The sequence below is a fragment of the Heloderma suspectum genome, chromosome 4 (assembly GCF_057233095.1).
Source record: "Heloderma suspectum isolate Gila_16-S chromosome 4, 16-S_ref, whole genome shotgun sequence".
Classification (NCBI taxonomy): Eukaryota; Metazoa; Chordata; class Lepidosauria; order Squamata; family Helodermatidae; genus Heloderma; species Heloderma suspectum.
Genome location: NC_139461.1, coordinates 139916753 through 139930000, shown reverse-complemented (window position 1 = coordinate 139930000; position 13248 = coordinate 139916753). Strand labels below are relative to the sequence as shown.

Sequence of the window (13248 nt, the reverse complement as noted above, 5' to 3'; positions counted from 1 at the left end):
CAGTGGCTCATATTTAAAAGTGTGTGTTGTTGTTTTTTTAAGATACATGCAACTTCAAATGGTGCATTTAGTGCCATGTGTAGTTTAGGCCTTATTATTTAGAGGGAACTCAGGAAGACACACTTCCAGTTTTCCAGCCTCTCCTGCTAGGCCACGTGTAGCTGAGAGCTTATCAGGAGACAGCCTCCTAGATTATAGTTGTTTTTCTTAAAGGGGTCACACATCAGTGATAGCTAAACATGGGTGCATAGCAATGGCAGGCCACTTGCTCCTTTAGCAAGTCATCTTGCTCTGTGAGACACAGGCATGCCAGGGCCACAGCTTGTTCAAAGGCCCACAATTTACTCACAGGTGGACTGTGTGTGTGCTTTTGTATGTCCACCCAGAGCAAAGCTGTCACAGCAGATGTTCCTGTTTGTTGAGGAGTCCTTTCAGCCTCTACTTGGCTTCCTGCACTTTCTGGAGGAGGAAGTGCAGGAAGGGAGGAGGAAGAAGCCACCTAGACCATCTCATGCATCCCTGAGTTCTGGAATGGCTGTATCCAAGGTGGCCAGATCATACAAGTAAGCTGGCTCCTTCTTTCTCCTCCCAGCCTTCTGGTAACTGCAGAAGTCCAAGTGGAGGGTTTGGAGTGCCTTCTTCTCCCAGGGGTTGATTTGCCACAGGGATCAGCGCAGACACATTCCCAGATGAGCTCACACTACACTTTTCCTTAATCCTCTTCCCATTGTCCTTTCACCTGACTCAAATCTTCATTCGCAGGGGGCTCAACACACCTACTTTTCCCAGTCACCAGAGTCTCCTTCAGCTCAGTAGCTGAACCTCGTCTTCTTTTTTTAAACAAGGCATTCTAATCTAATTGCCTGCAGCAGCAGCTGGGGGGAGCTAGCCAGAGCTATAAAAGGAGGTCAGGCGGCAAGGGAGCCCAGCTCACCAAGCACAAGGAGGAACCTCAGTGAGGAAGCATCCTAGCCTTTGTGACAGAGCATTACGGTAAAAAGGAGGGAAAACGCATATGAAGAGTGTCAATAAGCATGTGAACAAGGGTGATCTGACATTGTTGATTTGCACTTCCAAAAGGCTTTCCAGAAAGTCCTTCACCAAAGGCTTATTCTTAAGCAAACACAGCAGTCATGGGATAAGAGGAGAGGTCCTCTTATAAATCACTAACTGGTTAAAGAAGAGCAAGCAAAATGTAGGAATAAATGGTTAGTTCTCCCAATGGAGGGATGTAAACAGTGGGGCCCTACAGGGAACTGTATTTGGACCAATGGTTTTCGACTCAATAAAAAATTATCTGGAATTAGGACTGAGCAGCGAGGTGGCCATGTTTGCTGATGACACCAACTTATCTAGGGTGGTTAAAACAAAAAGATTGTGAGGAGTTCCAAAAGGGTCTCTTGGAACTGGGGGAAAGGGCATTATTAGGGAAGGGATTGAAAGTAAAACTGCCAATATCATACTGCCCTTCTACAAATCTATGGTGCAACCACACTTGGAATAATAAGTACAATTCTGGTCTCTGCACCTCAAAGAAGATATTGTACAGCTGGAAAACGTACAGACAAAGGCAACCACAAAGACAAAGTGATGAAGGGGCTGGAGCAACTGCCCTATGAGGGAAGGTTACAATGTTTGGGCCTTTTTATGTTTGTTCAATAAGTGGGGATATGCTAAAGACACATCCAATTATAAATGGTGTGGAGAAAGTGGAAAGGGAGAGGTTTTTCTCCCTCTTATAATACTAGAACCTGGGGTCATCCAATAGTGGGAGATCCAGGACAAATAAAAGGATGCTCTTCTTGACACAGTTTGCTGCTACAAGATGCAGTGATGATGGCCACCAACTTGGGTGGCTTTAAAAGGGGATTAGAGAAATAAAGCCTTTGATGGCTACTAGTCCTGATGAGTATATGCTGCCTCCACTTTTGGAGGCAGTATGCCTCTGTATGCCAGTTGCTGGGGGATTTATTTATTTATTTATTTAATATTTCAATTCTATATTTTTATTTATTATTAAATTTATTAATCGCCCATCTGGCTGGTCACCCAGCCACTCTGGGCGATGTACAACATACAATAAAACAGTTTAAAACAATAAAATTCTACCATAAAAACATTTTCTAAAATACCCTAACCCACCCCAAATGCCTGCCTGAACAACCATGTTTTTAATGCACGACGGAAGCTCATTAAAGAGGGGGCATGATGGAGTTCCCTAGGGAGGGAGTTCCACAGAGTGGGGGCCACCACAGAAAAGGCCCTCTCCCTCGTCCCCACCAGTCTAGCTGTCCTGGCTGATGGGACAGAGAGAAGGCCATCCGAGGCTGATCTTGTTAAGCGGCCTGTCTGGTGCTGCTGGAGGCACTCCTTAAGATAGGCTGGGCCGGAACCATATAGGGTTTTAAAGGTCAAAACCAACACCTTGAATTTGGCCCGGAAAACAACTGGTAACCAGTGCAACTCCTTCAGCACTGGAGTGATGTGATCTCGCCGGCGGCTGCCTTTAATCAGGCGAGCCGCCGCGTTCTGTACCAGCTGCAGCTTCCAAACCGTCTTCAAGGGTAACCCCACGTAGAGCGCATTACAGTAGTCTAAACGAGAGGAGACCAGGGCATGTACTACCGATGGGAGCAGATGGTCGGGAAGGGGCGCAGCCGCCGTATCAGATGGAGTTGATACAGCGCTGTCCGGCTCACAGCTGACACCTGAGCCTCCATGGACAGCTGGGAGTCCAAAATGACCTCCAGACTGCGGACCTGGTCTTTCAAGGGTAGCCGTACCCCATTCAACATCAGGTCAACATCCCCTAGCCTCCTCTTGTCTCCCACCAAAAGTACCTCGGTCTTGTCAGGGTTCAGCTTCAGCTTATTCCTCCCCATCCAGCCACTCACCGTCTCCAGACATTTGGACAGGGATTCTACGGCCAACCTTGGTGAAGATTTGAATGAGAGGTAGAGCTGCGTGTCATCCGCATATTGATGACACTGCACCCCAAACCTCCTGATGATAGCCCCCAGCGGCTCCACATAGATGTTAAATAGCATCGGGGAGAGCATGGAACCCTGTGGCACCCCACAAGTGAGTGGCCATGGGTCCGAAACCTCCTCCCCCAGTGCTACCCTCTGGTACCTGCCAGAGAGGAAGGACCGGAACCACCGCAATACGGTGTCTCCAATGCTCAACCCCTCCAGGCGGTCCAGGAGGATACCGTGGTCAACGGTATCAAAAGCCGCTGAGAGGTCGAGGAGAACAAGGAAGGAGCATTCACCCCTGTCCAGAGCCCTCCTCATATCATCTACCAAGGCGACCAAGGCCGTTTCTGTCCCATGCCCAAGCCTGAAGCCCGACTGAAATGGGCTCTCTCTCTCTCTCTCTATTTCTATACTGCCCAATAGCCGGAACTCTCTGGATTGTTCACAGAATTAAAACCACACAGTGCAGCATAAAACAATATAAATATGAAAGCTTAAAACCACAATATAACAGTACAACCAGAATAACACTTAGCAGCAATGCAGAGATGGAGGGAACAATCATATGGCCGCTAGTCAGCAGCTAGACAGCCACAGCATATCTGGTTTTCTGGGAACCAACCTCGGAGACCGCACTCCGAGGTCAGTTCATGGAGGACCGACCTCCCCACACTTCCATACTGCCTCGCAGGTAGCGCGGAAAAGCCCCATGCTCTGTACTCACAAGAGGAGTATGGAGTGGCCAAAATGGGGTGTGCCAGTGGGTGTTCCAGGGAGGGTGGAAATGCCTCTACGATACATCTGATGTGTTGTACGGCAGCCTCCTCCCCCACTCAGCCCTTCTGTGGCTAGTCAAAAATGCAGGGCAGGAGGAGCACCGAGGGAACGATCCCCTCCATGTTTCTCCTGCCCTGCATTGGATAGGCTGTCACTCCGAGTTCGGAGGTGGCCACCTATCTGCATAGGACTGTGCCCTTAAAGTAAAAATTTCAAACAACAAAGCTAAAAGACTACAATGCTAAAACGCAGGGAGAATAAAAAGGTCTTCACCTGGCGCCGGAAGGAGTACAATGTAGGTGCCAGGTGAACCTCTCTAGGGAGCTCATTCCCACAGCTGGGGTGCCACAGCAGAAAAGGCCCTCTTCCTGGTCGCCACCCTCCTCACTTCCTTTGGCAGGGGCTCCTGGAGAAGGATCACTGAGGATGATCTCAGGGTCCGGGCAGGCACATATGGGAGGAGGTGATCCTTCAGATAACCTGGCCCCAAGCCATTAAGGGCTTTAAATGTTAATACCAGCACTTTGAATTGGGCCTGGAAATGGACTGGCAGCCAGTGCAGCTGGAAAAGTAGTGGCGTAATGTGATCGCATTGGCCAGTCCCTATTAACAATCTCGCTGCCCTATTTTGGACTAGCTGAAGTTTCTGGACCATTTTCAAAGGCAGCCCATGTATAATCCAGACAAGAGGTTATCAGAGCATGGATAACTGTAGCTAGGCTATCTCTGTCCAGATAAGGGCGTAGTTGGTATATATATGTTGGAGAACGTATGTGGAGGATGCTCTTTCTCTCTCTCTCTCTCTCTCTCTCTCTCAATCCCAGGATGCAGTGTGACACTCCCTCCTTTAAGTAGCCAAATTCTGCTCACATACATAACGATTTTTCTCTTGGATCCATCCATCTGATTTCGGTTCCCAAAATGCATTGTAACATGTCAGACCATATAAACCTAACCACAGTTTAACTGGCCTTATGAGTATGAATTCTTCCTGGGGCCAAATGGACTTGCCATTTCTGAAATACTGTTTCCCACCCAGGTGGATCAGGATCACTCAACATGGGACAGGACTGCACAGCCTGTGAAGTAGGCCCGGAATAAGGGCATGCCATGCCTCCGCTGCAATCAAAGTAATGCTGAGCACGGTATGATCCCATTCCCAAGTCTTGGGCCATGCAGGAAATGGAGAATATCAGTCTGTGGGTGTATATTAAAACTTCTTTGAATTCTTAATTCATGGAGAATAAGGCTAGCAATGCCAATTAGTAGTGCTGTGCTGAATCCTGCCTCCTGTTTTGGGGAACTTCTTCTCTCCCTGTGAAAGAAGCATTTTTTTCCTGCCTCTTTCACAGGGAGGGGAAGTATATAGGAAAAACTTTATCCTTGGGGAGAGGGCAGGCTTTCCACATACCTTTTAAAAATGCAGGCGAGGTCTTCTTTCTATTTTTAATTCTTAAAACACCCCCTGCACTTGCAGGAGCCCAGGACTCTTCTCCCGCCAGGAGTTCTTCCTGAATGCTTATTGGAGAAGGTGAGGTCACATGGTCTCCTGGGAGTTCAGAAAAAACTGCCCGACTGGAGAAGCGTCCTGGGCTTCTGCAAGTGCAGGGAGTGTTTTTTATTTTTTATTTTTTTTTAAATAGCAGGCCCCTCAAGAATTGCCCACACTTGAAAAGGTATGTGGAAACCCTGTCCCCCTTCCCAAGGAGAACAGTCTCCGAAATTCTCACCTCTCCCAGTCTCTTTCGCCAGAGTTTTCATCCCCTGCCCCCAAAATGCTGGAAACAGAAGAATCGAAATTTTCAGCACAGCACTAGCTGTTAGTCATGATGGCTGTACATTACCTCCAATATCAGAGGCAGTAAGCCTCTGTATACCAGTTACTGGGGAACATGAGCAGAAAGATGCTATTGCACTCATCTCTTACTTGTGGGCTTCCTATGGGCATCTGGTTAGCCACTGTGTGAACAGAATGCTGAACTAGATAGGGCTTTGGTTTGATCCAGCACGAGTCTTCTTATGTTCGTTTGTATACACCTGTGCTCCCCTACCCCCTGTTTGTGAGGCCTGGAGTGTGCCCTTGGTCAGGAAATGAATATTCGTTTCAGTGCCTGTGCTTCATTCTATGGTTTCCTCTCACCTCTTTTGCTGAGATTTCAGTTGCATTTCTGCTGAAGGTAAGCCGATAATAATGATCTACTAACATGGCCTTTTCTCTGTATATCTGTCATATTAAAGTCCATGCTGTTTGTTTATCATGCAGTGATCTATAACCCTCTATTAATTTAATTATACTAAAAGATCTTAAAAGCCTGAGGCTAAGTAATCTGTCAATTACAAATGAGTTTAACTTTGAATAAATATAAATTTAATACTTGTAATTTATTGCCTCAAATATGAACAAAGCCTTCACTATGACATAAGCTATTATTAATTGCTATGGTGCCCCAAGTCCTATTAAGCAAATCCATTTACATCTTCTTTAGAGGAAGTCAATATTCATTTCTCACAGGAAGTGTAAGAGCCTACCTGGCTACTTTCTATAAACCTCCTAATGCAACAAAGCACTTCTGTGTTTAATGAAGTGTATCATGTTGATGGTGGCAGCGGGGGGGGGGGGAGGAGGGTGTTGTTGCTGGTCCAGGAGGTAAAGCCATGTGGCAGGGTTCCTATTTCTCATAGCAAAGTTGGTTCAATCACATATCTTGCTAATTAAAAGAAATATTCAATGAAAGGTATGAGGCCTTGTATTCTAATTAAAGATATATATATATATATATATATATATATATATGTGTGTGTGTGTGTGTGTGTGTATATGTATATGTATATATATTTATTTAAATAGAAACTGAGTCCTTTAAACTTATGTAGTTTAAGTCTGTGGAAGGCTGAAACATGGACATCTGTACACGTTAAAAATATAAACAATTATCCATATAAAACTTTTTTTAGTATGTGAGAATGTATACATAAAAACGGCAGCCTTTGTGCTTGGAACTGGCATTTTATCCCCGAGGTACAATTTTATTGCCAGCTTATTAAAAAACACAGTTTACACTGAAACTCATAACATAACATTAACTTACAGGCACTCTATCAAAGAAGTGTAATAACTAAAAAATTTGGAGCTGGTCTCCCCCCCCCCCTTTCTCTCCTTTTCTCTGTATACATGCAGGCATTTTTCAAATATATATTAGGGATTGTGTACGGTCATACAAGGGTCCTTGTGCATAAGCATGCTTCTGCAGCATCAGTGTACATATCCTCATAGAGTTACTCATGCAAACCACATTGAACTGTCTGGATGTCTTTTGATGTCCATGGGGATGGGCATCCCAATCTGTGATCACCTCTGGGAGGAACTAAAAGATGAAGAGAATTTACACTAAACATTGTTGGTTCATAGCAGGGATGGTGAACATACGGCCCACAGGTGTGCCCACCAATATTTTGTGTGGGTTTGCCACCACCGTGCCACCAAATTTCAGTGCAGCAGCAACAGCAGGACTGCAATTTGGGGAGAGGGAGTGTCGAGGGGGGGAAAGTCGTTCTGCTGAAGTTGCCCATCCCTGGTATTTAGGAAGAGTTAGCAAATGGAAAACACTGAGTGATGCCACCTTTTCTCCTCCTTATTGCCAATACAAAGGCAAAAGAGGGGTGTGGAGGGAATGGCATCTGTGGCCGCTTGGAAGCATGGGAGCTAACTTGGGACCCTGCCCACCTGTTGTCACTGATAGGAATTTATACTGCATTCTCTTTTTAAAAATGCTCCTTCATTTTAGTTGTTACAATACATTATCATGTATATAAATGAGATGGGGACCATTTTGGTGAGGTGATCTGAACACTGAATCAAACCTGTACCAGCACCATGGAGTTTGCAGTCAATAGAAGCAAAGGCCAAACTGAGGAATAAAGTGTTCACAAAATAAACTCCACAACAACAAATAATTGAATTGTGATAACAATACAGACCGAGGGCATTTTCTCAGTATTTAAAGTTGTCAGAAATAGACAGTGGCTCAAATTTAACATCGGTTCTCCATGAAATGTCCTTTACCAAGATCACTGGTGTCATTAAAATCCATAATTTCCCAAGATGATTTTTCAAGTGTTCCACATTTTACTTTCCCCCACAGCACTCTTTTACTTCAGAGGATGGCTATTGAATTGATTGGGCTGAACAGGAACAGTCTGGACTGAATATTGTAGATAACTGGTACCCAATATGACAAGTGATCCAAACAATGATATCTTACATACCTGAGTTTTCCATCAAGAATATAGAATATTGTCATGGCCTAAACTCTTCAGATGTAGTAATCTACTAAATAGGTTCATATATGGGGATGGATTGGAGCTGCATTATTGGACTTCTAAAATTATTCTTTTGAAAGTTCTCCAGTGGCATAAATAAAAAGGAAGCCCACTCATTGGTCTGCTTCTGAATTTATACGTTTAGCTTGCTCTTTGGCAATAATGCCTGGATTTATAACATTATAACTACTTGCCTTGAAACAGGTCAATAATGGAGGTAATTAAATCTGCCTTTGCTATTCAATAACAATTATGAATAAAAATTTGTTGTGGCAGGTTCTCCAACGCAAGGCCTGATGGAGGTGAATCCATCTAAGTCATAATTTTATCAAGACAAGTCTAAGGTATTATTTTGCAGCGAGGACATAAATCTTTAAAATCTATTTTATAATAAAGGGCAAAAAAAGAGCAGAAAAGGAGAAAGAAGCAGAAGTTAAAGCAAGAGATGCCTGTTCGTATGTCCTTTGGCTACATTTGATCCCATTCAATAGACTAATATTACCTGTGTTCATCTACTTGTCTGGAACATACAGTTATTTTTACCTAATTCCACTCCCACCCACCAAATATAAAATTTCGTATGCACTCCAGCTAATCTTGGAACACATCACTCCTGGCAATGGAATTTTATTATTACTGTTTATTTAATTGTGCTCTGTCAATGTGCACGTTTCTTTTATGATAAGTGGTTTGCTTAATACACAGCAAGCTGAGAGTTGTTGTTCCTTCAGGTCAATATGATGCACTGAAATCATTTATTTTTTAAAAGCTGGGATCTTTTTCTTTTTTACTCACTGCACCTTTGTTAAAATAACTGGCCAATTGGTTGTTATAAAAAAAAATTAACGGAACATAGAGCAACATATATGCAAGAAATTATTTCTTTCCACAATTTCATTAACAGTTTTGGCAGGTAATTTCCAAATTATTGCTTTTTCCCTCATGAAGAAAGGTTCCTGTGTAGGAATATGAAATGTCACATATAAGGGTTGAAGACATAAAATTTTAAGTGTCACAAGGGTGGTTTAAATGCACTGTCACTGCGGCTGCCCTGAAAACAAAACATGCACATATTTTTCAGTTGAGGTCTGAGTTCTCGGGATGGGTGAAATGGTTCAGTATAGTTCCAGCTTATTGGAGAAAAGTAGTGAGATCTTCCTTGGCTCGATTTGGGCTTGGCAAAGTATTTTTTTCTTGGATGCCAAATCAGAAAATAGCTTGGTTCATTTTGAGCCCATTTCAGACATTTGAATCATGTGGAACTCTGAATGGGATGTATGTATTACAAGAAAGAAAGCATGCCATTTTTTTCATTAGAAATGTTGGCTTTAGACATATGCTGAATTATGCTGGGGGTGGCCCAAACCAGTTTTGCCCCAAACTGATGCAGTTTCAGAAGCTGGTTTGTCTCCAAAATGTAAGCTGGGGTGGGGGTGGGGAGTTAGTGAGGGGCGAACTATCCTGAAATATTGAAGTGTGACTTACCCTTTACTATTATTATGTTGTGTGTCTTCTATCAAGACATCCTGTAGTCTCAGGTCCTTCTGGGAGAAGCACAATGGTGACCCAGCATCTGGCCATCACAAACTGCTCTTTTTTTCTCTCTGTCTCTCACTTTGTTCCACACACACTCCTTTTTGGCTGCCACACCACAGAATTTTGGCAGCAAATCGCCACCTTCCCCTATTACACTAGTTACATTGTGCAGTCATTGGTTTATGCTAGTGGAACATCATTAGCACCAGTGCTAGGACGAGATTGGATAGTACCCTATGTCTTCTGTTCATTTTACTCTAAAGCAAGGGGCTCTGAAGTGGATTGCAAAAGCTCCCCTATCCCCCATGCTAAGGGTCCCAATCTGGGCATCCTGAACCTACTCTAGAAAAAAAAGGCATAGCTGCTAGACACAGATTTAAAATAATGTCTGTTTTGGCTGAGAGGGAGGGAGGGAGGGAGGGAGGGAGGGAGGGAAGGAGCAGGTGGAGGGGGAAGAGGGAGAGAGGTATATTTTTTAAATTCTAAAGGAAGAAACAATAAAATGGAAGCATCATGCAGAAACAGTTTGGGACATTTCCCTTCCACAGATAGCCAGAATATCTACTCAGTTCCTCTGCCCCGACAGCTCAGCCTGGAAAATCAGCCTGCTGGCTTGCATAGAGGGCCTGCATGGATACAGGAGACTCTCCTCTTCAGAATGTTGCCCACCATAAACAGAGGGTGACAATGGAGAGGGGGCAGGGCTGAAGCCCTCCCTCTCATCACATCTTTGCCCTATTCAGGTACAGAATGCCTGAACAGGGCTTAAGAGTCTGTAAACTGAGTGACAGCTCTGATAAATAATGTAAATGCATACATTCCTCTGCTAGTTACATATAGCATGAACTGATGGGCAAGACTGAGAAGCGTCATCCAGCATTCAGTGTATATGTTTGTGTTTGTGTCAGTGGAGGCTGGTGGCTCTGATGTCAGAGCGAATCCACTCTGGGTTTCAGTCAGAACCAGTCAGAACTGTAAAGGAGCTATCCAAGGTGCTGAACCCATTTTGGGGTTAGGGTTCAGCACTTTGGATAGGTCCTTTAGAGTTCTGACTGGTCCTGACTGAAATCCCAAGTGGATTCACTGCCCCGCTGACATAGCAGCAACCAGCCTCCACTGGTTTGTGTATAATAATGTAAGTTGCAGAGCTGGTTTCACACCAAGAGAACACTCTGCTGTAACCACTGTGAAGACTGTTAGGTGTGTTATCACTCTAAGCCAGCTTTCCCCAACCTGGTGCCCTCCCAATGTGTTAGACTACAACTCCCAGCATCTCCTAGCTAACATAGCATAGCTGTTTGCAGATGCTGGGAACTGGAGACCAACATATTGGGAGGGCAATAGTTGGGGAAGGCTTCTCTAAGCTATAACATGTGCACTGCTTCCCAATCAAATGCCTTCTTAATGATGGCTAGTTGTGGGGCAGGGAGGTTCTGTCTCGATGGAAAAAAAGCCAGTGATTGGCAGTAGATGTAGGACAGATACAAGTAAGGAATTCTCCATAAGGCACATAAATAAACTTATGGAATTCATTGCCAGAAGATGTGGTGGTGGCCACTGTCTCAGATGGCTGTCAAATTAGAGAAATTCATAGAGGAAATTCTAGCAACAGCTTTCAGGTATTATAGCTAAACAGCACCTCCGGGATTTTTAGGGAGGCAGCAGGTGAAGGCTGTTCCCTCCAGGCACTGCTCATGGGCTTCCCAGAAGGATCTGGCTAGCCACAATTGGAAAAAAGATTGGTGGACTTGATAGATCCACAGTCCAATCCAACAGGCCTCCTTATGTTACAGGTATGAGGCCAACATTGACCCTAAGCACATTAATTCAAAGAACATTACTATCTGCTGCACAAGAAGGTGTCATCTGATGGCTGTCGTGTGGCCAGCACATGAGGAGGATCCTAATTTTTCCCTGCTCACATCATTGCACACCGAAAATCCCATCTGTCCTCAAGATGAAGCAATCAGGAAACTGTGTTGCCAAGTGGCCTATGGCAAGCCATGTGCTTCGACTTTGTTACATGTTTGGGGCCGCATTTCTTTCATGTAAATTAGCCCTGGAGTTAATCACATAGAGACTGGAGTCAAGTCTAACAGCCAGGGGGATCACTAAGTGTGGTGTTAGGAACATAGGAAACTACCTTATACTAAGTCAAACCATTGTTCCATCTAGTCCGGCTCTGTTGACACTGGCTGGCAGCAACTGTCTAGAACTTTTCCTGCTCTACCTGAGATGCCAGGGATCAAACCAGGATCAAACCTGGGACCTTCTGCACACAAAGCAGGTGCTCTACCACTGACCTATGGCCTGAGCTGTGAGCATGAGCTCCTGCTTGGGAAATTCAACATTTGATAATTGAAAGGCCTGGAGTAGGGATGCTGGAGAAACCTACCATGGAATCCAATGAGGCCAGATGCCCAGGAATCTGACCTCTGGAATCCACAGCAGACCAGCACCCCCTTACCTGGCGCGTCTGCCATAGTTCGCAGAATGGCTCTCCTGCTGTCTAAAAGGTGCAATAGGCTAATGGTAGCCGCCATTAGCCTACTGCAGGTAAATTGTGTAGTTTACAGCATTTGCAGCCATAAAACACTTCCTTCTGAGTAAATTGAGGTGTAAAAGGCTGCAATTTACATAGAAGGAAGTGCTTCACAGCCTTCAATGCTGTAAACTACCCAATTTATAGGCGTAATTTCCCCACAATAGGCTAATGGTGGCCATATACCTAGCCTGGATGATGCCCCTTCCGGGAGTAGTATGATCCCAGGGGCATCCAGAGGCTGAACCCTAATAATGTAGGAAAAAACCATCTGACTCAGTGGAGCTAGGGCAAATGGATGGGAAACTGTGCCAGCAGCTCCTGTGTGCGTGATTCCTCCAAGACTGTATGCATGTAGCTCTTTTTAAAAAGCTGGCAACCCAGCAATCCAGCTGCATGGGAGGGGGAAGCTCTGGATTCAGCCTCCTCCTTCCCTACCAAGTTGTTAATCAGTAGGAATTCAGCCTTTAAAAGGATCCTTTGCATGCCATCCAGGCTGCTCTGCCCTTTCTCTATTGGATCAGAGAAGATGCCCATTGCTATAGGATAGGAATGCACTGGTTTGGTAACCATCCAATATACTTCAGGCAATATTGTAAGCCCCTTTTCTATGCCGCCTGCATGTCAAAGAAAGCATTGAGACTGCTAACATCACACCTGTGCAAACACAAGGTTACAGCGCCATAAGCGTTATTTACAGTTACAATTCTTTTTTCCTTAAATTACATAATCTGCCATGTGGCACTTCAGTCTGGGCAGTTGCCAACTGACATCTCTCTTCAGTGTCTCCTTGCTTAATTATATACCTGCTATTGTGGGCCTTTTGGCATATTTCTCAATCGCAGCTCTAACAAAGAAACACACCATCAATGCTCCCATCTCCGTCAGTTGCATCAGGGTGAATATTCTATCTTCCGTTATAGAAAGTTAAGTCAGATTGGCTTTTCCCTCAGAGCAGTTTCACTTCGGGCAGATGTAATCATGTGGCTTTTTAAATCCAAACAAATAATATTATTTCAGAGCCCACACACTTCCTGTTGCACAAGGCTGTTAAACAATTGTTTCATACAAATTCAATAATCAACTATGGGAAAGCCT

The 13248-nt window shown here is 44.5% G+C and overlaps 1 long non-coding RNA gene across 3 annotated transcripts in view; it reads left to right on the top strand.

Annotated features, from left to right (window-relative positions):
* The window catches only part of LOC146347454 (uncharacterized), a 156002-nt gene that overhangs the window by 12687 nt on the left and 130067 nt on the right, over positions 1-13248 (top strand). For all 3 annotated transcript variants that reach the window (XR_014789880.1, XR_014789881.1, XR_014789879.1), the window contains exon 2: positions 4792-4897. This is a non-coding gene — a long non-coding RNA (uncharacterized LOC146347454). The remainder of the gene's footprint in view (positions 1-4791; positions 4898-13248) is intronic.